Source organism: Dama dama, chromosome 13 (genome assembly GCF_033118175.1).
Source record: "Dama dama isolate Ldn47 chromosome 13, ASM3311817v1, whole genome shotgun sequence".
Lineage (NCBI taxonomy): Eukaryota > Metazoa > Chordata > Mammalia > Artiodactyla > Cervidae > Dama > Dama dama.
In genome coordinates, this window is record NC_083693.1 from 23,217,897 (window position 1) to 23,244,378 (window position 26,482).

Genomic DNA, 26,482 nt, shown 5'->3' on the forward strand with positions numbered 1-26,482 from the left:
TACAGTCCACGGGTTAGCAAACAGTCGGACACCACTGAGTGACTTCACTTTAAAGGTCAGTCAGAGGTGAAAACTTAGGGTCTTGGATATTTTCCAGGCATGGGACACACACACACACGTCTCTCCTGATTCCCTAGAATATTCAGATGTCACCCAAAGCCTTTATGCCCCCATGCACCTCCCCCCGAACTTCCCCTATCCAGGCTCCTCAGTCCATCCACCGCAGGCCCTGTCTGCTATCCCCCCATCTGTGTATGTGTGTGTATGTTAGTTGCTTAATCACGTGTGACTCTTTGCAACCCTGTGGACTACAGCCCGCCAGGCTCCTCTGTCTGTGAGATTCTCTAGGCAAGAGTACTGGGGCAGGTTGCCATGCCCTCCTCTAGGGGATCGCCAGAAGCAATCAAACCTGGGTCTCCTGCATTACAGGCAGATTCTTTACGGCTTAGCCACCAGGGAAGGCCCATCCCCTGCTCTCAGGAGCTGCAAATAGAACTTTCACCTTTAAACGCCTCTGACAATCACCACCTGGGAAGCTGTCTTAGCCCTGAGAAAGCTCCAAGACTCATCATGCAGACAGGTCAGATCACACAGAGACAGTTCCTAGAGACCAGGATCAGTGTTGCCCCGTTTGACACCAGCAAGCCCATGCCAAGAATCCGGACCACCATCCTCATGCCTGCCGATGTGGTGGGGGTTGGGGGATAATAAGTAGGTATATTAAAATGTCACAGTGGTTTTTATCTGAAAGGAAATCAGTCCTGAATATTCACTGGAAGGACTGATGCTGAAGCTCCAAAACTTTGGCCACCTGATGCGAAGAGCTGACCCATTGGAAAAGACCCTGAGGCTGGGAAAGATTGAAGATGGGAGGAGAAGGGGATGACAGAGGATGAGATGGTTGGATGGTATCACCGACTCAATCAACGTAAGTTTGAACAAGTTCTAGGAGTTGGTGATGGACAAGGAAGCCTGGCGTGCTGCAGTCCATGGGATCACAGAGTTGGACATGACTGAGCAACTGAACTGAACTGAACTGAACTGTGGTTTTTTTTTTAGAATGAAAATTGTGTTGCTTCTTTCCTTTTTTTTTGTTTATCTGAAAAGGTTTACTGTGCACAGAGAGGAAGGGCTTAGTCCTTCTTGGCTGCCGCTTTCCTCGTGGAGGCCGGGGCGTTGCTCGGCTCCTCTCTCTTCCTCTTGGCATTTTCGTGTGTCCCCACCCCTTTCTTTTAATTTCTTTATTTTTTTTAAATTTATTTATTTTAATTGGAGGCTAATTACTTTACATTTTTTAATTTATTTTTTAATTGAAGGATAATTGCTTTACAGAATTTTGCTGTTTTCTGTCAAACCTCAGCATGAATCAGCCACAGGTATACATACATCCCCTGCCTTCTGAACCTCCCTCCCGTCTCCCTCCCCATCCCACCCCTCTAGGTTGGTACAGAGCCCCTGTTTGAGTTTCCTGAGCGACACAGCAAATTCCCGTTGGCTATCTATTTTACACATGGTAATGTAAGTCTCCATGTTACTCTTCCCACACATCTCACCCTCTCCTCCCCTCTCCCCATGTCCATAAGTCTGTTCTCTATGTCTGTTTCTCCATTGCTGCCCTGTAAATAGATACTTCAGTACCATTTTTCTAGATTCCGTATATATGGGTTAGAATACAGTATTTATCCGTCTCTTTCTGATTAACTTCACTCTGTATAGGAGATTCTAGGTTTATCCACCTCATTAAAACTGACTCAAATGCGTTCCTTTTTATGGCTGAGTAATATTCCGGCATTGTGTATATGTACCACAATTTCTTTATCCATTCATCTGTCCTTGGACATCTAGGTTGCTTCCATGTTCTAGCTATTGTAAATAGTACTGCAATGAACAATTTTCAGTTTTGGTTTCCTCAGGGTATACACCTAGGAGTGGCATTGCTGGGTCATGTGGTGGTTTTATTGCTAGTTCTTTAAGAAATCTCCATATCATCTTCCATGGTGGCTGTATCAATTTATATTCCCACCAATAACGCAAGAGTGTTCCCTTTTCTCCACACCCACACCAGCATTTATTGTTTGTAGACTTTTTGATGATGGCCATTCTGACTGGTGTGAGGTGATATCTCATTGTAGTTTTGATTTGCATTTCTCTAATAATGAGCGATGTTGAACGTAATGTTTGTTAGCCATCTGTATATCTTCTTTGGAGAAATGTCTGTTTAGGTCATTTTCCCACTTTTTGATTGGGTTGTTTGTATTTCCGGTATTGAGTTGTGTGAGCTGCTTGTTTATTTTGGAAATTAATCATTTGTCAGTTGTTTCACTTGCTATTTTCTCCCATTCTGAGGGCTGTCTTTTCACCTTGCTTATAGTTTCTTTTGCTGTGCAAAAGCTTTTAAGTTTAATCAGGTCCCACTTGTTTACTTTTGGTTTTATTTCCATTACTCTAGGAGGTTGGGTCATAGAGGATCTTGCTTTGATTTATGTAATTGAGTGTTCTGCCTATGTTTTCCTCTAAGAGGTCTATAGCTTCTGGTCTTACATTTAGGTCTTTAAACCATTTTAGGTTTATCTTTGTGCATGGTGTTAGGAGGTGTTCTAATTTCATTCTTTTACATGTAGCTGTCCAGTTTTCCCAGAACCATTTGTTTAAGAGGCTGTCTTTACCCCATTGTATATTCTTGCCTTCTTTGTCAAAAATAAGGTATCCATAGATTTCTGGACTTTCTATCTTGCTCCACTGGTCTATATTTCTGTTTTTGTGCCAGTGCCATACAGTCTTGATGACTGTAGCTTTGTAGTATAATCTGCAGTCAAGAAGGTTGATTCCTCCAGCTTCATTCTTCTTTCTCAAGATTGGGATCTTTTGTGTTTCCATATGAAAGTGTTTTGTTCTAGTTCTGTGAAAAATGCCATTAGCAATTTGATAGGGATCACATTAAATATGTAAATTGCATTTGGTAGTATAGTCATTTTCACAATATTGAGTGTTCCTATCCAGGAACATGAAATATCTCTCCCTCTGTTTATGCTGTCTTTAATTTCTTTCATTAGTGTCTTATAATTTTCTGTGTACAATTCTTTTGTCTCCTTAGGTAAGTTTATTCCTAGATCTTTAATTCTTTTTGTTGCAGTGGTGAATGGGGTTGATTCCTTAATTTCTCTTTCTGAATTTTCATTGTTAATATATAGAAATGCAAGTGATTTCTGTGTATTGATTTTGTATCCTGCAACTTTGCTAAATTCACTGATTAGTTCTAGTAATTTTCTGATACTATCTTTAGGGTTTTCTATGTACAGTATCATGTCATCTGCAAACAGTGAGAGCCTTACTTCTTTTTTCATCTGGATTCCTTTTATTTCCTTTTCTTCTCTGATTGTTGCAGCTAGGACTTCCAGAACTATGTTGAATAATAGTGGCAAAAGTGGACAACCTTGTCTTATTTCTGATCTTAGGGGGAATGCTTTCAGTTTTTCACCATTGAGAATAATGTTTGCTGTAGGCTTATCATATATGGCCTTTACTATGTTGAGGTAGATTCCTTCTATGCCCATTTTTGAAGAGTTTTAACCATAAATGGGTGTTGAATTTTGTCATAGGCTTTTCCTGCATCTATTGAGATTATCATATGATTTTTATCTTTCAATTTGTTAGTATGGTGTATCACATTGATTGATTTGCATGTATTGAAGAATCCTTGCATCCCTGGAGCAAACCCAACTTGGTCATGTTGTATGAGCTTTTGATGTGTTGCTGAATTCTGTTTGCTAAAATTTTGTTGAGGGTTTTTGCATCTATGTTCATCAGTGATATTGGCCTGTGGTTTTTTTGTGTTGTCTTTGTCTGGTTTTGGTATCAGGGTGATGGTGGCCTCATAGAATGAATTTGGAAGTGTTCCTTCCTCTGCAGTTTTTTGAAAGAGTTTTAGAAGGATAGGCATTAGCTCTTCTATAAGTGTTTGATAGTATTCTCCTGTGAAGCCATCTGGTCTGGGGCTTTTTGTTTTTTGGGGAGATTTTTGATCACAGCTTCAATTTCAGTGCTTATAATTGGGTTGTTCATAATTTCTATTTCTTCCTGGTTCAGTATTGGAAGATCAAACTTTTCTAAGAATCTGTCCATTTCTTCCAGGTTATCTATTTATTGCCATAAAGTTGTTCATAATAGCTCTTATAATCCTTTGTATTTCTGCATTGTCTGTTGTAATCTCTCCTTTTTCATTTCTAGTTTGGTTGATTTGATTCTTCTCTCTTTTTTTCTTGATGAGTCTGGCTTAAAGGTTTGTCAGTTCTGTTTATCTTCTCAAAGAATCAGCTTTTAGTTTTATTAATCTTTACTATTGTTTCTTTCATTTCTTTTTCATGTATTTCTGCTTGGATCTTTATGATTTCTTTCCTTCTACTAATATTTTGTTGTTGTTCTTCTTCTTTTTCCAGTTGTTTCAGGTGTAAAATCAGGTTTTCTATTCTATATTTTTCTTGCTTCTTAGAGGTAGGATTGTATTGTTATAAACTTTCCTCTTAGAACTGCTTTTGTTGCATCTCATAGGTTTTGAGTTGCTGTGATCTCATTGTCATTTGTTTCTGGAACTTTTTTGATTTTGCTTTTGATTTCTTCAGTAACCTGTTGGTTATTTAGAAACGTGTTGTTTAATCTCCATGTGTTTGTGTTTCTTACACTTTTTTCCTTGTAATTGATATTTAGTCTCAGCATTGTGGTTGGAGAAGATGCTTGATACAATTTCAGTTTTCTTAAATTTCCTGAGGCTTGATTTGTGACCCAAGATGTGGTTTATCCTGGAGAATGTTCCATGTGCACTTGACAAGAAGGTGTATTCTTCTGCATTTGGATGGAATGTCCTGAAGATATCAATGAGATCCATCTCATCTAACATATCATTTAAGACTGTGTTTCCTTACTAATTTGCTGTTTTGGTGATCTGTCCATTGGTGTGAGTGGGCTGTTAAAGTCTCCTCCTATTATTGTGTTACTGCCAATTTCTCCCTTTATGTCTGTTAGTGTTTGTCTTATGTATTGAGGTGCTCCTATGTTGGGTGCATAGATATTTACAATTGTCATATCTTCCTCTTGGATCGATCCCTAGATCATTATGTAGTGTCCTTCCTTATCTCTTGTAGTCTTCTTTATTTTAAGGTCTATTTTGTCTGATATGAGGATTGCTATCTCAGCTTTCTTTTGCTTTCCATTTGCATGGAATATATTTTTCCATTCTCTCACTTTCAGTCTATATGTGTCGTGAGGTCTAAAGTGGGTTTCTTGTAGACAGCATGTATATGGGGCTTGTTTTTCTATCCATTCAGCCAGTCTGTGTCTTTGGTTGGAGCATTTAATCCATTTGCATTTAAAGTAATTATTGATATATATGTTCCTATTGCCATTTTCTTAAGTTTGGGTTGATTTTGTAGATTTTTTTTTCTGTTGTATTTTTTGACTGTATAAGTCCCTTTAACCTTTGTTGTAAAGCTGGTTTGGTGGTACTGAATTCTCTTAACTTTTGCTTGTCTGAGAAGCTTTTTATTTCTCCATCAATTTTGAGTGAGATACTTGCTGGGTACAGTAATCTTGTAGATTTTTCCCTTTCAGTACTTTAGATGTATCCTGCCATTCCCTTCTGGCCTGCAGAGTTCCTCCTGAAAGATCAGCTGTTAAGTGTATGGGGTTTCCCTTGTGTGTTACCTGTTGTTCCTCCCTTGCTGCTTCTAATATTCTTTCTTTGTGTTTAGTCTTTGTTAGTTTGATTAGTATGTGTCTTGGCATGTTTCTCCTTGGATTTATCCTATATGGGACTCTTCATGCCTCTTGGACTTGAGTGACTATTTCCTTTTCCATGTTGGGGAAATTTTCAACTATAACCTCTTCAAAAATTTTCTCATACCCTTTCTTTTTCTCTCCTTCTTCTGGGACCCCTATAATTTGAATGTTTGTGCGTTTGATATGGTCCCAGAAGTCTCTGAGACTCTTTTCAGCTCTTTTCATTCCTTTTACTTTATTCTGCTCTTCTGAAGTTATTTCCACCATTTTATCTTTCAGCTCACTGATTTGTTCTTCTGCTTCAGATATTCTGCTATTGATTCCTCCTAGAGTATTTTTAATTTCAGCAATTGTGTTGTTTGTCTCTGTATGTTTATTCTTTAATTCTTCTAGGTCTTTGTTAATTGAGTCTTGCATTGTCTCCGTTTTGTTTTCAAGGTTTTTGATCATCTTTACTATCATTGTTCTGAATTCTTTTTCAGGTAATTTGCCTATTTCCTCGTATTTTATTTGGACTTCCGTGTTTCTACTGTGCTTCATTTGTGCTGTATTTCGCTGCCTTTTCTTTTTTTTTTTTTTTTTAAAGTTATTGTGTTTGAAGTCTCCTTTTCCCAGGCTTCAACGAAAGTTGAATTTTTTTCCTTGAAGAAGGGTGAATTCTTTCTTCCTTTTGGTTTCTTCCGTCCTAAGGTTGGTCCAGTGGTTGGTGTGAGCTTCGTATAGGGTGAGATTTGTGCTGAGTTTATGTTTCTTTGTTTTTCCTCTGATGGGAAAGGCTGAGTGAGGTGGTAATCCTGTCTGCTGATGATTGGGTTTGTATCTTTGTTTTGTTTGTTGTTTAGGTGAGATTAATCCTGCACAGGGTGCTACTGGTGGTTGGGTGATGCCAGGTCTTGTATTCAAGTGTTTTCCTTTGTGTGAGTTCTCACTATTTGATACTCCCTAGGGTTAGTTCTCTGGTAGTCTAGAGTCTTGGAGTCAGTGCTCCCACTCTAAAGACTCAGGGCTTGATCTCTGGTCAGGAACAAAGATTCTACAAGTGGTTTGTTATGGCATTAAATCAGATTAAAACAAATATCAAAAAACAAGAAACCAAAGATGAAATCCAGACAAATGTTAGTTACAAAATCAGGCAAATAATAAATAAAATAATTAAATATACACATACACATATACATATACACCCTTGAGCAAAGTCAAAACACTCCAACAAAAATAAAGTACAGCAGATTGATTTGGCTAACAAAGGAAATAAAAAAATATATTTACCAATTAAGAACAAAACTAACTTAAGTGCAAACTGGAAAACAAAACTAAAGGTGCCAAGTGGGGAATAAAGCAATGAAAACAAAACTTATCAAATATGTTGAGAGGAAAGAAAAGAAAAGAAATAATAGATATGCAAAGTTAAATAGAGGTAGATAAAGAAGATTTATATATGTTAAAAAATTAACTGCAAGGGGGAAAGAACAGTAGGAAAAGCAAACAAAGGAATAAATGTAGAAAAGATAATAGGTTTAAAAAGTTTAAAATTAAAGAGAAAGAGAAAAGAAAAAAAAGAGGGAAACTCCACAGAACTGCAAAAACCCAACATAGAAGCAGAGGTTTAAGACAACAGTAGAAAATGTGACTGAGGAAAAAAAAGCTCAACCGCTTAATTGGATTTCTTAGTGCCAATAAAATCAACAACTACGGGGGCGGGGGGGGGGGAGGGAAATAAAAAAATAATCCAAAACAATCTACAGAACAAGTCAAAAAATGTTTTTCTTGAGTCTCTGCTGTCAGAGTCCTTTCCCGCGCTGGGGGTCGCAGCCCACCTCCCCTCCCTAGGATGCCCTCCAACACTGTGCTGATCTCTGGACCTGCTGCGGGGGCAGCTCGGATTCTAACCTGGTCCTACGCCTGTGTGTTCTCGCCTCCAATGCCCACAGCTGTCAGAACTAGTGCGTTTTCTTTTATGCGAGCTCTCAATGGCCTTTTATATAGTCCATAGACACAGAGTCTGCTTAGTTGACCCTGTGGATTTAATCTGCATCTTGTACAGCTGGTGGGAAGGGTTTGGGTCTTCTTCCTTAGTCACATTGCCTCTGGGTTTCAACTGTGGTTTTATTTCCACCTTGACATGTGGGTCGTCCACTGGGGTTTCCTCCTGAGGCTGCCCTGGAGGACTTGGGTCTGCCCCTGTGAGGGTCAGGTGTGGAGGCAGTGCAGCTGCTTGGGTCGCAGGGGTTCTGGCAGCACCAGGTACTCAGGGGGGTTGGCGGCCAGGGCAGCAGGAAATACAGTGCTCTAGAAGGTTATGGCGACCAGTGTTGGCCAATATGCTCCAGCATTCTTGCCTGGAGAACCCCCGACAGAGAAGCCTGGAAGGCCACAGTCTACAGGGTCGCAGAGTCAGACACTACCGAAGCAACCCTGCGTGCATAGACACAAGACTTTTTTGCCTCTGGCAGCTCTGCCCCAGTGAGAGTTGAGTATGAAGGTGGTGCAGCTGCTTGGCTTGTGGGGACCCTGGTGGTGCCAAGTGTGCAGGGACATGGACTGCCTCTGCGGCAGGAGTTATGGTTCCATCACAGTCTTTTTTCGAGGCTTTTGTAGCTGGCGATCAGAAGGCCTCTTTGGCCAGTCTTTCTCTGTACCTCAGCCCATTCAGGCACTTGGAGGGCTCCCTTGCCTGGGTCCTACTCTGTAGATCGTCACATCAGGCGCTTAAAGGAGCACCCTGGCTGGGGTCTTGCTCTGTAGTTCAGTGCCTGGGGGGTTTGATGGGCCAGCCTTTCTACTGTTCAGCTGCCGATGCTGGTGTGTGGGGAGAGAGAGGCTTGGTGATGGCTCCAACCACTACGTGTGACTTAGCAGTATCACCTTTCTTCTATGGCTGCCTGGCTTTCCTCCACAGGCATTTCCCACCACAATCTCCTCCCTCACATCCCCTTGATCCATCTCTCCGAAGTCAACAGCAGCCCTCGCCCTGGGATTGCTCCACAATCTCTAAACTCCAGCTCTGAGCCGCTGCACCTTCCAGGGGCCCAGCGTTCCTGTTCAGGGTATGTACGGCTGCAGCAAGTACTGTCTGATTCTCACTCCATTTAAGCTGCCACAGATCAGTTGCTTCACTCTCAGCCTTACACGTTTCTCCTCTGACTCAGACAGTGGCACCAATGGGGGGATCGGACCCCGGCTTCAGTTCCCCCACCTGTGAGGGCAGGTCCAGTCCCACTAACACTCCTGTTTTTCTCCCTAGATCCTTGGTCCTACCGAGTTTTGCGTGGGTCTATATTCTTTTTTCCACTGGTCAGGTCCTCCTGTCCGCTCTCAGCTGGTGTTCTGCGTGCACGTGTGTGTCTGAAGGTGTATTCCTGACGTATCCATGGAAAGCGATGTACTGCACGTCCACCTCCTCCTCCGCCGTCTTGTTCTCTCCCCCCACCCTTTTCTTGATGAACTCGAGGGCCCGCTTGTCCTTGGAGACCTTGAGCAGCTCCGTGACCCGCTGCTCCTAAGATGCACACCTCCCAGATCATGTTCTGCACAAACATGATGTGTTTGCTGAGGTGCCCGCGATGGCCGCTTGCTCACCTTCTTGGTCACCCTGAGGCTCTTGCTGAGGCCCATGGCCATGGGGTAGCTCAGAGCCCTGGCTGCTATTCTTCAGAGGCTGCCACTGTGGAGGGACCACATAGTCCTTTTTTAATGTTCCCCTGGAGGCTGTAAAATTTTGTTCAAATTCAGAGTTCTATAAAAGTCAATCCTGATAAGTTTTTGCCAGCTTTATAATTGTTTTCTGGAGTCTCTTAACTTTTCCATTTTTAATGACATCATCAGATCTGTTGATTTTAATTCTACAGTATCTCTAAAATATGACTTCTCTTTTAAAAAAATATGTATTTATATTTATTTATTTGGCTGCATCTGATCTGAGTTACAGCCGGTGGAATCTTGGTTGCATCCTGTATCTTTCCTTGTGGTGCATGGATTGTCTAGTGGCACACGGGCTCAGCAGCTGTGGCACCCAGGCTTAGCTGCCTTTGGCATGTGAGATCCTAGCTCCCTGACTAGGGATTGAACCCATGCCCCATGCATTTTGGAAGGCGGATTCTCAACCACTGGACCACCAGGGAAGTACTGAGGATGGCTTTCTTCCTCCAAAGGTCAGTAGGAATATTCCTCTCCTTCAGCTACAACTCCAGCTGTCTCTGGCCTCCCATAACCATCCCTCCCAAGGCCCGCAGGCCTGCAGTTACACTGGTCCCCACTATTACTAACCCTGATGTGTGACACCATCCCCAGACGCTTCTCTTAAATGCACCCGCACCTTGGCACATGATCCCTTTACTAAACTCTCTTCACTTGCCCCTGCTGTCAACATCTTGCCAACAGCCTGACTGGTTATCATGAGACTATATTCTGGCTGAGGAGAGGTTGGCAACGTGTCCCGTTGCATCTCCTGTGAGCTTTTCTTGGGTCTTCTCCTCTCTTCTTTGCTTCTTCTCTTGCTCCTGCCTTGGATATAATGCTGCCAAGCATCCTGGGTGCCGAGGACAAGGGCCACCGTTAGGAAGGCAATGTCGTACCCTGGAAGGAGCCTGCCTCCTGAGGACCTCACGGGGAAGAAGTGGTGTTAGCTGTGTGATTCTGGGAGAACTGCTGCATCTTTTTGAATCTTAGTTTCCTTGTCCGTGAAGTAGGTCTTAGTACTAGTGGCCCTGCAGGCTCACAATGAAGAAAGAATGAGATAATTTATGCACAAAGGCCTACAGGAAAGAATGCAAGCAAACAAAAGGCGGTCCCATACATTTTGTGAATTTGCTTTCAGTGAAAACTCCAAACCTTTATACTCTTGCAGGGAAGATGCACAACCTATCTTTACTTTCAGCAAGGGAATAACACCTTAGATTTGCAGTTTGCAAAGCACCTTAACATTCATTATATTTAATCTAGGCAACACTTCTGGGAGGGAGGAAGTGGTTTGGCATGGCTATTTTTTAATTTTTTTTTTTATTAGAAAAGGAAGAGCCACGGAGAATGAGATGACCTGCAGAAAGATGCTTAGGTAACTCGTTAACTAAAGAGGGACAGAATCAAGTCTAGAATTCTGTCACTTGACCTCCACCTGAGAGAAGAAGGCAATTGAACGTCCTTGTTGGGAAATCTTATTATGTTTATTAAAAATTGCCCTGTGGTAATCAGGTCTCTGATACCAGATTATGTCAGGGGCCAGTCTGCAAATTATTCCCTGAGGGAACATGGTTCCTCATCAGGATGGGGGCGTGGGACACAGTTGAAGGACTTCTTGGGACAAGGGAACAATGGGTGAAGTCCATAAACAATTTTGAAGAATTTGAGGAAAAACTCCTCAGAGTCTATGATGCTTGGTATTAAGACAACCTTGTGGCTCTCATCATTTTTCTTTCTAGTAGGGAACTCAAGAAAGAGGACACAGAAAAGCCAGAGCATTGTGATTTGCAGCTAGAAAGGAAAGTTCGAGTCCCTGATAGTATGAGCCCAGTGATGTCTGCTTTCCAGGTCACAGGGAGAGGCAGGCACCTGAGCTGGGCAGCCCAACAAGTAGCCCAAAGGTCTCCCCTAGATTTGTGCACTATTACAGGGATGCTTACCCGTCAGTTTTAGGTGGAAGACTATGATTAAACCATGGCAACGAACCGCTGAGACTTGCAGGGCAAGGGTTTTAAATTTTTGAAGAAAATTTTTGGTCGCACTGTGAGGCACATGTGCATGTGGGATCTGTTTCCCAACCAGGGGTTGAACCCACGTCCCCGCATTGGAAGCATGAAGCCTTAACCATGGGATATCACCTCACGCCTGTCAGAATGGCTGTCATCCAAAAGACAACAAATAACAAATGTTGTCCAGGGTGAGGAGAAAAGGGAACCCTCGGATACTGTTGGTAGGAATGTAAGTTGGTGCAGCCACTGCGGAAAACAGTGTGGAGGTTTCTCCAAAAAACAAAAGTAGAACTACTGTGAAAAGTGAGAATTGTTAGCTGTTCACACTAAAAGAGTTAGTTTCCAACTCTTTGTGATGCCATGGACTTTAGCCCACCAGGTTCTTTCTATCCATGACATTCTCCAGGGAAGAGTATTGGAGTGGGTAGCCATTCCCTTCTCCAGGGGATCTTCTTGACCCAGGGATCCAACCCAGGTCTCCTGCATTGCAGGCAGATTCTTTACCATCTGAGCCACCAGGAAATCCCAGAACTACCATGTGATCCAGCACTTCCACTCTGGGGTGTATAAAAAAAATAAAACCCTTCAAAACATTAATTCAAAAATATATACACACCCTAATGTTTCTAGTAGCACTATTTACAATTGCCAAGATGCAGAAGCAATTCAAGTGTTCATCAACAGATGGCTGGATAAAGAAGATGTGCGTGTATATATACATCTATATATATGTACATACACATAATGGAATACTCAGCCATGAAAAAAGAAGGAAAGTTTGCATTTGTAGCAGCATAGTTGACTTGGAGGACATTGTGCTAAGTGAAATCAGTAAGACAGAGAAAGACAAATACTGTATGCTATCACATGTGGAATCTAAAAAATAACAAAAAAAACTAGTGAATATAACAAAAAAGCAGAATCCCAGGAAAAAGGAACAAACTAGTGGGTACAGTGGGGGTGGGGAGGAGAATATAGGGATGAGGAATGAGAGGTACAAACTGTTGGGTGTAAACCAGGCTACAAGGATGTATTTACTGTGCAATACGGGGAATATAGTGACTAGTAATTATAAATGGAGTATAACCTTTAAAAATTGTATAAAATGTGAAAAGAATTACACGTGCACAAAGAATGGTCAGATTTTATGTTCTATGTAGTCTGCTAGTAATTTTTATCTATTCTTCAGCCAGTTCAATAGCATGTTTCTTTTTAGTCGCTGAGTCGTGTCTGACTCTTCTGCGACCCCATGGAGTGCAGCTCGCTAGGCTCCTCCATCTATGGGATTTCCCAGACAAGAATACTGGAGTGGGTTTCTATTTCCTTCTTCAGTGTCTCTTCCTGACCCAGGGATTGAACCCTTGTCTCCTGCATTGGCAGGCGTACTTTTTTTACCACTGAGCCACCTGGGAAGCCTATTCTATATCATAGTTATTACCATAACTTTAAAATAATTCCTCCTCCTTGCTTTTCTACAGAAATGCTTTTGCAATTTTTTTTTCTCCATTTGTCCTTCAGAATTGAATGGTCAATAAAATGTATATTCTCAAGAAAACAAATATATTGGCATTTTGGTTAGAATTGAAATGAATCTATAAGTCAATTTAGGGAGCATGGATACATTTACCATATTAAGTCTTACTAGCCATGAACGAAATATGTTTCTCTGTCAATTCAGGTCCTTTAAAAGTCTCTTAATAAATTTGTTTAATATTCCCCATGGAGTTATTGATGTCCTCTGTTTAGATTTAATGGGTATCCAATCTTCCCTGATGCTCCAATAAATGTGGCCTTTTTATTAAAAAATGTTCTCTAATTATGTTACTGATATGTAGAATGAAATGAACTTTTAAACATTAATATCATAGCCAATCATCTTATCAAAATCACCTTTTTATGTCTAATAATTTATCTGTGAGTTCTATTCATTGTCTACGAAAATGGTCATATCAGATGCAAATAGTTTCAGCTTTATTTTCTTGTTTCTAATTTATGCTTCTGTTTATTTTCTTGCCTCATTGCACTAAGACATCTAATAAAGTATTCAATAGAAATAGTGATGGTGGGTACATGGGTCCTGTTTATTTTAAAGGGAATACTTCTAAGATTTATTGTCTTAAGATGATGTAAATTTCTGTAGCAATTGTGCACGGTCGCTGTCACGTCTGACTCTTGGCGACACCATGGTCTGGAGCCCACCAGGCTCCTGTCTGTGGAATTTTCCAGGCAAGAATACTAGAGTGGGTTGTCATTTCCTTCTACAGGTTCCTCTTTATTACTAATCTACAAATGACTTTTTCCCCATGTAATCACGTTGCAATGTATCAAATGCTTTTTTCTGCATCTACTGAAATGATCAGTTTTTCTCTTAATGTGGTCAATAACAAGTATTTTCTGATGTGAAACTCTGCTTTTATACCTAGTAGGGTAGATTGCAGAGATGGCAATAACTTTTTACTTCTCCACACAACCATATCCTGTGTAGTATTACGTTACAGTTCCTCCCATAAACAGGTGGAGTTCATTCTCCCATCCTTGAATCTGGGCAGGTGTTGTGGCTTGCTTTTATCAATAGAAGCAGTGGAAATCACTGCATGCCAGTTCCAAGCCTCTGGAGGTCTTGCAGCTTCCACTCCTACGTCCTCTCTTGGAACCCTGCTCCTATCCTATGAATAAGACTGGACTAGACATCTGTGTGATGAAAGACGTGTGGTCCAGTTATCCTATCACCCCAGAAGCCAGCCAACCAATCACAAGATACACAAGTGAGGATATCCTGGATTGGCTGACGTCCAGCAAACATCCCAGTTGATAGCAAACACAGGGGGGACTCTGCCTGAGGTCAGCCACGGCTGGCCCAGATCAGTGTCACTGCCTAGCTAACTATAGACCCATAAACGATAATGAATGCTTATCATTGTAAGCTATTGAGCACTAGAATAAACCCATATTGGTCATGGTGCAATACCTTATTTAAATATTATCATATATGACTTCATTTTTTTGATATTCATGAATGAAATAAGTTCATAATTTTTGTTTCCTTTTTAAAAATTTGTTTTTAATTGAAGGATAATTTCTTTACAGTATGCATCAGTTTCTGCCAAACATCAACATTTTTCTTTCTTTCTATGTTTTTGGTTTCTGATATTAGGATATTGGTTATCTTTTAGAATAATATAGGGAGATATTTCCTCTTTTTTATTTTTGGGGAGAGTTAGTAAGATTAGGATGACTTGGTTCTTGAAAGTTTGTTTGGAAAAGCATGTAGATTTGTTATATTTTGGGAAGAATTTATACTACTCTTATGATTTCTTTAATAGTTACAAGTATTCAATTTTAAAAATTTCTCAAGTCACATCTGATGTCACATTTTTCTAAGAATTTGTTCAATTTAACCTAAGTTTTAAAATTCCCAGCATATAATTATTGATGGTATCTTCTATTATAAAATTCTGTTTTATCTCTAGTTGTGTCTCTTTTAAAATTATTTACCTGAATCATCTCTTTTTCTTGATTAGCCTTTTCAGAGCATTGTCTATTTTGTTATTTATTTTTCTAAGAACCAGCTTCTAACTGTATTGGTATACCCCATTTTAGTCTTTAAATGTATTTCTTTGAAATCAATGAAATATGATGATCTGCTATTAACCAAAGAAATAAATTTCCCATGAACCACTACTTTTGTTGCAGCTCATAAATTTTGATGTGTAGTATTCCTTATTACTCACTCCTAGTATTTTAGAAATTCCAGTATGATTTATTCTTTAATTCATGATTTCAGTGACAATGTTTTCACAATTATTCAAATAGAGCTTTTAATTGATATTTGTGTTGTGATACTCTAACATAATTTTCCTATTTCCCAAGAATGTGCTCTGAGAAACTGTTTTCTGAATTTCATTGAGGCTTCCTTATGGCCTGGCACATGATTTATTTGTATAAATATTCCTTGTGCACCTGAGAAGTGTGTCTACTCTCATTATTATCCGTGTCTGTCTATAAGGTGAAGTTCATTCTTTGTGTTGTTGGAAACTTCTAAGTTTGCTGATTTTGTTTCTGATCAATCAATTATTACGGAATACATGGTGAAATGGTGGTGCATTTTTCCTTCTCTTTGTGAAGTTCTGTTAAGTTTTGCTTCATATCTTGTCAGGCACTTTCATCAGATGTTAACACATTTAGAATGACTAGATTTTCTTGGTGAAGTGAAACTTCCATCATTATGTACTGACACTCTCTTTCCCTAATTATTCTCTTGGTCATAAAGTCTATTTTGTCTGATACTGTAAGTTCCTAAAAAAAAGAAGTCAGGACTATAACACCTAAAAGTGGCTCACTAGTTCCAGTTTTATTCTCATTTGTTCTTCCTACATTGATAGAGGATTGGAAGTGATAAAGACAACAGAATTTTTGAGGAAAGAACAAAGCTTTGCATAATTTGCAAGTAACGTCCCCAGTAAACTGTATTCTCTATCCCTGGGGGGATATGTTGGAAGGTCCCATGTAGGTTCCACAAAAGTAATAGTATTTAGGCTACACTGAATGCTAGGCTTGTATTAGAGAAATGCTTCAGCCCACTTACAAAAGAAACATACTATTCTTATTACGCATACATAACCTGTAGAAGGGGCCCCCAGGTGGCACAGTGGGAAAGAATCTGCCTGCCAATGCAGGAGACATAAGAGATGTGGGTTCGAACCCTGAGTCGGGAAGATCCCCTGGAGGAGGAAATGGTAACCCACTCCAGTATTCTTGTCTGGAGAATCCCATGGACAGAGGAGCCAGTCCATATGCTACCTTCACAGTTTTCCCCCAATTATGTTGATTACAGGTGAAGAGTGAGTTACACGTCTTGTAATATTCTAGAAAGGCTTCTCTACCAGGGGCTGTTTAATGTTGAGGTCCCTTTTGTTCATACTGTGATGAGCTGTTTCACAGTACTTTTTAGTAACTAAACGTTTAGATTATCTGGTGTTTCCACCCTGCTCTCCTGGCTTCATCAGATTTTATCCTGTGGCTCTTACTATTGGGTTATTCATTGTGTTTATTTTCAGAGTTGGTAGCTAAATTTTGTGCATCTATTGAGAGATTCCTGAACCTCTCCATGTATATTTTGTTTTCTGTGAGTGATTACTGCATAAGAATGATTTTCAGAACAGCTTGTTTAACATGATGACCTTTAAAGCATTTATTCTAACTTCTGTAGTATCTCACTTATATTTTAAGGACAGTCCCCTTGGGTAGCATGAAGGCATCAAGTAATTTATGTATTTGTTGTCTATTGTTTTTACAGGGGTACTTGAGGAGGTTAAGAAATATCTTTGCTCCCGTATTCAGAATCAACTACTCCAAAAACATGTCAGCTATCATTGAATATATTTCCCCTTTTAGTTTTAGTAATAAAAGTGAATTTAGTTATGCTTTTGAAGTAACTGTATTTTTGACCACCTACCCTGACTTGGCATTTAGTAAGGGATTGGATTTTTTCAAGAAAATTTGTGATAGCTATTGTATAATCCAGCCTGATATTATTCCTTTTCATTTTCTTTGTTGTGGTAAAAAGCACGAAGCACAAAATATACAATTTTAACCATTTTAAAGTACATTTTTATATACCATTTTAACCATTAAGTGCATTCACATCATGCAGCCATCACCCCCATCCACCTCCAAAGTTTTCATTTTGCAAAACAGAAACTCTAAGCCCATTAAACAACTTTCCTCTCCCCACTTCCTTCAGCTCCTGGAAACCACCATTCTACTTCCTGCTTTTGAATGTGGCTACTCTTAGAAACTCACAGAAGTGGAATCATACAGTACTTGTCCTTTTGTGACTGGCTTATTTCACTTAGCATATCTTCAAGGTTCATTTATATCAAAGCATTCAGAACTTCCTTCCTTTTTGAGGCTGAATAATAGTTATTTGTTGTTGTTGTTTAGTTGCTAAGTCCTGTCCGACTCTTTTTGTGATCCCATGAACTGTAGCCCACCAGGCTCCTCTGTCTATGGGATTTCCCAGGCAAGAGTATTGGAGAGGGTTGCCATTGTCTTCTCCAGGGGATCTTCCTGACCCAGGGATTGAACCCTTGTCTCTTATGTCTCCTGCATTATCAGGAACGCCAGTAGCGCCACCTGGGAAGCTCATAATAGCCATTATTAATATATATATCACACTTTGTTTATCCATTCATGGACTGGTAAGACACTTGGGTTGCTTACACATTTTGTCTAGTGCAAATAATGCTGCTCTGTACACAGCTGAGCAACTTTTAGATTTTAAGATAAGACAAATAAACAAAAAATATTAAGTCAGGATTGGGTATGGGGCTGTCTATAGTATGTGTTCTGGGCATGGACAATTCATGAACAACAGAAATATAATGATAACATTCTCCTTCATGGGGTAAGGGTAAGAAAGTTGCTGGATGAAGAGTGTCAGTATGGTAATAAGAGAAGGGAGAAAGTAGCGCTCTTTTATTATTTACTGGAAGAATATTGGTATTTTGAATTAGCCATGGGGATTATTCAACATAAGATGCCATCAAGTTTAAAGGTGATCCTAGTACAAGATCTGACGTACTTTGTTTAATTTAAAGGAAAGAAAGAAAGAAAGTGAAGTCACTCAGTCGAGTCTGACTCTTTGCCACTCCATGGACTGTAGCCCCCCAGGCTCCTCCATCCATGGGATTCTCTAGGCAAGAATACTGGAGTGGGTTGCCATTTCCTTCTCCAGGGGATCTTCCCAACCCAGGGATTGAACTCAGGTCTCCCATATTGCAGGCAGACTCTTCACCATCTGAGCCACCAGGGAATTTCCTTGCTTAATTTAGCTGAGGGTAAAATTGCTCTGAGGCAAGGAGGATTATCTTTGGCTACTGGACGAAGAAACAGGCTACAATAAGCAGGGGGGTTTTGACGTGTGGTATGTTTTTGAGTTAATACTCCTAGAGCACAGCCTAACCTTTCTTTTTCTTTTTTTAATTTTATTTTTTTATTGGGCCATGTGGCGCAATGTTTGGGATCTGAGTTTCAGGCCAGGGATTGAACCTGCGCCCCTTGCATTGAAAGTGTGCAATCTTAGCTGCTGGATCATCAGTGAAGTCCCCATGGTCTAACCTTTCAAGAACAGACAAAAAGTCAGCATTATAATAATTTGGGAGATCTGGCTTAGGTGGTTGTTAAAGGGATATGTGAGATCACTGAGGACCTTTTTTTTTTTTTTTGGTTGTAGTTGCTTTTTCATTTAGGATTCTGAGACATTTGACTCTGTCAAATAATATGGAGCCTTGATATTACAGGAAAAAATGTATGCACATTCTCTATAATATTGAGTGAATACCAGAAATCTTCTATTGTCTTTTAGTGTTTGATGTTGGGTAATTCTGGACAATGTATAATCTTCTCTGAATTGATGCTCTTCCTGCAGCCAATAGGTCATGGTCTAGACAATGAATATTTGTTTTTCAGAATTGGAGTTTCTCCCTCGTAGACTGGTTTCCTGTTTCAGCTAACTATGTGAGTGGATGCAGAGAGTCAGTTTTAGAATTTTCAAAATTAATAGAACACAAGAAGTAGTCATCTACATATTGAATATGAATGGATTCACAAGGAAACACTATATCCTTAACATCTTCTAAGCCTTGAGAAAAGTAGGATACAGCTTCTGAGAAACCCTCAGGCGTATTATCCAGGAGGACTGTTGATCTTCTGAAGTGAAGGCAAATACATTGCCTGGAATGTAACCACTTCTTATGTTGCATTAATCTTGATTATCGTCACCTGGGAAAGTAAAGAAAGGTGAGTAGAAATCTAATAAAGAACAGAATTTGGCTTAAAGTGGGACTAAGGAGAGTGGGGTATTTGAGTTAGGCACAGTTGGGAAGCAAGCTTTTTTTTTTTTGCCAAAATATACATATTTATTGAAAAAATTATCAGAAAAATCTAATGTGAATGTTCAAATCATCCGAAATTCTGCCATCTGGCGATAATTGTACTAGTAATTTGTTCAACATTCTGCTGGATATTTTTGAATATGTCCATACAATTATGAACATATACACAGTCATAATTTAACCTTCACAATAGTGTTCTCTACATGCTGTTTGGCAATCTGCCTTGTTCACTGACATTTGACATGGACATTTTTCTATGTCAGTAAATACAGTTCTACACCCCAAAGTGTAAAGCTACTGGAGACTCTATTGTATGTATGCACCATATTTTATATTTTGTATTGGAGTATAGCCAGTTAATGTTGTGATGGTTTCAGGCGCACGGCAGAGCCACTCAGCCACGTATACACAAACTCCCTCCCATCCAGGCTGCCACATAACACTGAGCAGAGTTCCCTGTGCCATGCAGTAGGTCCCTGCTGGCTATCCATTTTAAATACAGCAGTGTGTGCATGTCCATCCCAAGCTCCCTAACTATCTGTCTGCCTCCACTTCCCTCCTGGCAACCAGGAAAAGAAATGATACAAATAAACATATTTACAAAACAGAAAGAGACTCACAAATTTGGGGAAGCAAACATATTTTAACTGCCTACAGACCTTCAGTTCAGTTCAGTTCAATCACTCAGTTGTGTCTGACTCTTTGCGACCCCATGAATCGCAGCACGCCAGGCCTCCGTGTTCATCACCAATTCCCGGAATTTACTCAAACCCATGTCCATCAAGTTGGTGATGCCATCCAGCCATCTCATCCTCTGTCGTCCCCTTCTCCTCCTGCCCCCAATCCCTCCCAGCATCAGGGTCTTTTCCAATGAGTCAACTCTTCGCATGAGGTGGCCAAAGTACTGGAGTTTCAGCTTTAGCATCAGTCCTTCCAATGAACACCCAGGACTGATCTCCTTTCGGATGGACTGGTTGGATCTCCTTGCAGTCCAAGGGACTCTCAAGAGGCTTCTCCAACACCATAGTTCAAAAGCATCAATTTTTCAGCACTCAGCTTTCTTTACAGTCCAATTCTCACATCCATACATGACCACTGGAAAAACCATAGCCTTGACCAGACAGACCTTTGTTGGCAAAGTAATGTCTCTGCTTTTTAATATGCTATCTAGATTGGTCATAACTTTCCTTCCAAGAAGTAAGCGTCTTTTAATTTCATGGCTGCAATCACCATCTGCAGTAATTTTGGAGCCCAAAAAAATAAAATCTGACACTGTTTCCACTGTTTCCCCATCTATTTGCCATGAAGTGATGGGACCAGATGCCATGATCTTAGTTTTCTGAATGTTGGGCTTTAAGCCAACTTTTTCACTCTCCTCTTTCACTTTCATCAAGAGGCTTTTTAGTTCCTCTTCACTTTCTGCCATAAGGGTGGTGTCATCTGCATATCTGAGGTTATTGATATTTCTCCCGGCAATCTTGATTCCAGCTTGTGCTTCTTCCAGTCCAGCCTTTCTCATGATGTACTCTGCATATAAGTTAAACAAGCAGGGTGACAATATACAGCCTTGACGTATTCCTTTTCCTATTTGGAACCAGTCTGTTGTTCCATGTCCAGTTCTAACTGTTGCTTCCTGACCTGCATACAGATTTCTCAAGAGGCAGGCCAAGTGGTCTGGTATTCCCATCTCTTTCAGAATTTTCCACAGTTTATTGTGATCTACACAGTTGAAGGCTTTGGTGTAGTCAATAAAACAGAATTAGATATTTTTCTGGAACTCTCTTGCTTTTTCAATGATCCAGCAGATGTTGGCAATTTGATCTCTGGTTCCTCTGCCTTTTCTAAAACCAGCCTGAACATCTGGAAGTTCACGGTTCACGTACTGCTGAAGCCTGGCTTGGAGAATTTTGAGCATTACTTTACTAGCGTGTGAGATGAGTGCAATTGTGCGGTAGTTTGAGCATTGTTTGGGATTGTCTTTCTTAGGGATTGGAATGAAAACTGACCTTTTCCAGTCCTGTGGCCACTGCTGAGTTTTCCAAATTTGCTGGCATATTGAGTGCAGCACTTTCACGGCATCATCTTTCAGGATTTGAAATAGCTCAACTGGAATTCCATCACCTCCACTAACTTTGTTCGTAGTGATGCTTCCTAAGGCCCACTTGACTTCACATTTCAGGATGTCTGGCTCTAGGTGAGTGATCACACCATTGTGATTATCTGGGTCGTGAAGATCTTTTTTGTACAGTTCTTCTGTATATTCTTGCCACCTCTTCTTTATATCTTCTGCTTCTGTTAGGTTCATACAATTTCTGTCCTTTATCAAACCCATCTTTGTGTGAAATGTTCCCTTGGTATCTCTAATTTTCTTGAAGAAATCTCTAGTCTTTCCCTACAGACCTTAGACAAATCTATATTCTCCATGCTGAGGCTTTTAAGCAGGTGAAACAGGTATTGCAGGACTAGAACAAAGGAGACTTAATCCTCTTTCTACTAATCTAGTTGTAACTGGCCTAAGGGCTTCTTTGCATTTGATTTTAGTGGAGTATTAAGGACGTCTGTAAAGGTGCAGAAGAATCAGCCTGAACTCTCATGACTCTGCTCCAATTAATTTGCTCGTGTTCGTAGTCTTTGGCCTTTAGAGATTCTGAGGCCCATTCAGCTATTTCTTGAATAATCACAGGATAAGAGTTTTTATTTATTTTTGATTGCACTGGGTCTTTGTTCTTGCACGTGGGTTCTCTCTAGTTGTGGTGCACAGGCTTCTCACAGCAGTGGCTTCTCTTGTTGCAGAGCTCTAGGCCTGCAGCACATGGGCTCAGTAATTGTGGAGCATGGGCTTAGTTGCTCCACAGCATGTGGTATCTTCCCGGACCAGGGATTGAACCCGTGTCCCCTGCATTGGCAGGCAGATTCATATCCGCTGTACCACCAGGGAAGTTCAGTATAGGTGTTTTAATAGGCATGTAACTATAATATCTAGGACTTGCCCAAATAATCTTTCTGCAATGCATTTTAGTTGTAAACTTGTTCCCCATCTATTCAATCTGCAGGAGTTACGTCACAGAGAAGAAAGGGATGTTTTCTTGCTCCTGGTGCCACTGCAACAGTTACAGGTGGGGAGGTGGGAAAGGACTCGATTGTCAGGGCTTCCCACTGGTTATGGTCCTCTGAGGGGTTGAACCCTCTATGATACTGCAGCTAGCATGGCAGCCCCATCATAAGAAAGCTGAATTGTTGTCCACATATATTTATAAGCATTCACCTTGGGAGTTTATGAAACCTGATCATTGTCTCGGCTTGCAGCACTACTGAACAGATTTTGGACAACTGTCTGTTTCGTAACCAATTTGTGATGTTAGTTTCTCCAATGACCCTTCTTCCTACATCACCCACAGGTGTCTTTTCTCATAGGCTCTCGATCCTCAGGGGATAGAGAATCTTTTGCTTTTATTTCAGGGATGAGTTATTTCACTGGGACAGCCAGAAGTTTCTTTTCCCGTTGCTTTATTTTCCAAGGTTCTTTGAAAATGTTAAGCCACACGTCAGGGATCTTCTAAATTTGCCATTTCCTATTCAAATTTATTTTCCTGACAAAGTCTCCTAAAGTATTTCAGATCCGATTCTATTTACAAAAAGAGAGAGCAAGTTTTCCTTTCATTTCAGCTGCTAGGTAGCCTCAGAACATTGTTTAAAAGTTTTCTGAAGTCTGGGTTTAGTCTCCTATTGAGTCACCTTTATTTTATTTACAGCTTGGAATTTTTGTCCCATTTTCTCTTAAGGGGAAGTCAGCAATACTGGACACATATTTTATTTCCCATTTTTCTTGTCCTTTCAAGACCAATATCTGAACTGTGTGCAGTTGGGTTATTTAAATCCTCCTTGGGCCTTTCCCATCCATTGCTTTTATTTTAAAAAAATATTTATTTATTTATTTGACTGTGCAGGGTCTTTATTTATTTATTTATTTTTTATTAGTTGGAGGCCAATCACTTCACAACATTTCAGTGGGTTTTGTCATACATTGATATGAATCAGCCATGGATTTACACGTATTCCCCATCCTGATCCCCGCTCCCACCTCCCTCTCCACCCGATTTCCCCGGGTCTTCCCCGTGCACCAGGCCAGAGCACTTGTCTCATGCATCCCACCTGGGCTGGTGATCTGTTTCACCATAGATAATATACATGCTGTTCTTTTGAAATATCCCACCCTCACCTTCTCCCACAGAGTTCAAAAGTCTGTTCTGTATTTCTGTGTCTCTTTTTCTGTTTTGCATATAGGGTTATCGTTATCACCTTTCTAAATTCCATATATATGTGTCAGTATGCTGTAATGTTCTTTATCTTTCTGGCTTACTTCACTCTGTATAATGGGCTCCAGCTTCATCCATCTCATTAGGACTGGTTCAAATGAATTCTTTTTAACGGCTGAGTAATATTCCATGGTGTATATGTACCACAGCTTCCTTATCCATTCGTCTGCTGATGGGCATCTAGGTTGCTTCCATGCCCTGGCTATTATAAACAGTGCTGCGATGAACATTGGGGTTGTGCAGGGTCTTTAGTTGCAGCATGTGGACTTTTTCAGTTACAGCATGTGAACCTTCACTTGCAGCAAGTGGGATCTAGTTCCCTGGTCAGGGATCGAACCTGGGTCCCCTGCATTGGGAGCCCGGAGTCTTAGCCACTGGACCATCAGGGAAGTCCCTCCCATCCATCTCTCTGACCCCAAGGCATTAGCACTGGCTATGCCCTTTGCCTCTCCCAGATGTCTGCTGAGCTAGGCACCTTCACTTCCTTCTGACCGCCTCCAGACTACTTCCTCAGTGAAACCTTTCCTGAAGGCACTGCTTAATGTCCCAACTCCCATATTTCCCACTTTTATCCCCCACTTCCACCATTGCTTTTAACATTCTCTATATTTTATTTCTCTATTTTTAAAAGTCTTTCCTGTCCATTATAATGGAACCCCACTGGCTCAGAGATTTTTCTCTATATTTTCACTGCTGTAGCTCCAACTTCTAGAAGAACACCTGGCTCTTGAAAAATCGGTTATTGAATGGATAAATGTCAAAGCACCAAAACTCAATTTTTGACCTATAAAATCATAAAGGGTAGACAGCTTGTAAATATCTCTCAGCTCTACTAACAAATTAAATTGAAACCATTTACAACTGAGACACTTACTACCACTTAATCATGGCACCTCATAGTAGCTTCTGCTATTTCAAGGGTTATAGATGAATTGCAGGAAATTTGAATATATACAATGGTGCCAGGAATATAATTTTATTTGGTGAGTATGTGCCAAAGAAAAGGCAGCTTAGGTTTGGAATGGCATTATGACTTAAATGTCAGGGGTTGGATAATGACTTGCTGGAAACCAGTTTAGAGAGAGCCTACAAATTTCAGTAAAGCATTGATCCATTTATCATATATTCATTAAGCATTGACCATGTGATGAGACCTGCATACACGCAGTGAACAAGACATCACTCCTACTTGGACGCAGTTTACAGTCTAGTAGGGAATACAGATAAGTAAAGGATAATAATATAATGAGATAGCATGGAAGCTTAGAGGAAGGTCAGCTAACTGGACTTGAGATGAAATGATTGGGGTAGATCTCCTGGTGGAAGTAATATTAGAGCAGCGTAAACAGGAATATGTCAGGGAGGAGGGCTCGTGTTGCAGCAGTGGAGGTGGGGTAGAGGGCTGGGAAAGTGTTTAAGGAAGGGCCTGGAGGCACCAGGGTTTGGGGTTCCTCTGAGGAGCTGGTGAGCGCAGTATGGTTTGAGTGAGGGCTGTGACCCCATGTGCATTCTGAAATCAGTCACGTCTCATCAGCTCATGACCATTATTCAAACACAAGCCATCACCATCTCTTACTTAGATAACTGCATCACCTTTCAAACTGGACACCCTGGCTTCTGCTCTGTGGCCTAGTAACACCATGGAGAGAAGCAGCCCCTGGCATAAGAGAGCTGGCCTGGCCCTCACAGCCGGACCACGTGTCCTTCTGCTCAATACAGACGTGTCCTAGAGCCCCAGCATCAGGCCAGGCCACCCTGTGACCCTCACACTCTGCTGCGCTGGGCTTAGTCGCTCGGTCCTATCCGACTCTCTGTGACCCCATGGACTGCAGCCCACCAGGCTCCTCTGTCCATGGGATTCTCCAGGCAAGAATACTGGAGTGAATTGCTGTGCCCTTCGCCAGGGAATCTCCCCAACCCAGGGATGGAACCCAGGTCTCCTGAATTGCAGGTGGATTCTTTACCAGCTGAGCTACCAGGGAAGACGGTGACCCTCATAGATGAAGACAAAAACAAGACCACTCTGTAATCTCTGGAATCATGTCTTAACAGAGACATCAACATAAAAAATTTCCAAACCACAAAAGTGCCCAACGAGTCTCCCATCCTGGCTCATGGGAGTTACCGACACTTCTTTATCAATCAGTTTTAGCTTCACTTCATTCCTCTCATCTTCAGAGTAAGACTTGTGAAGAAACCCAACTGCAGAGTCCTCCCTGCTTCCTGACAATATCAAACCCAGAGCAAACTCCACTTCCTTGAACGTTCTCTAGAATCATCTACCGCAAGTCCCAATGCCCTTTAACTGAGATGCCCCCAGAGCTCCCCACCGTGCGTGTTCACCCTCACTGTAAGGAGGCAGTTTACCCTACTTGTTGACCCCTGGCTGTGCTCCTGGTGGTCCCGAACTGGAGGACCTTGACAATACACATCAGTTGAAGACACTTTCCTACATGCTTCCCAGGACTCTCAGAGTCAAAATCAAACCAAGAGTCAAAATCAACACCAATGTCATTCAACCCTGCCTACCTCTCAGAGCTCATTCATTCACTCCATGACTCCTGTTGAGGGTCTACAAGGCCCTTTGTAACAGAGGAATGTTTCACACCACTGTGTGTAGAGTGGACTAGAGCAGGGGGAAGGAGGCTGGTTATGAGACCCTTTGAGTCCAGTGGAATAAATGGATCGGGATCAGGAAGGGAGCCGAGTGAAATGCCCAGAATATACTAAGTGAGGTAAGGCAGAGAGAGAAGGACAAATCCCACCCAGTCTCACTTATTTACTGGGATCTAACAAAGCTGAACTCAGAGAG

General features: G+C 41.0%; 1 pseudogene; it reads right to left on the minus strand.

The window, feature by feature from the left end:
* Window positions 1-1,133: 1,133 nt before the first annotated feature.
* Window positions 1,134-10,097, minus strand: LOC133068537 (large ribosomal subunit protein eL36-like; annotated as a pseudogene).
* Between the last annotated feature and the right edge of the window lie 16,385 nt (window positions 10,098-26,482).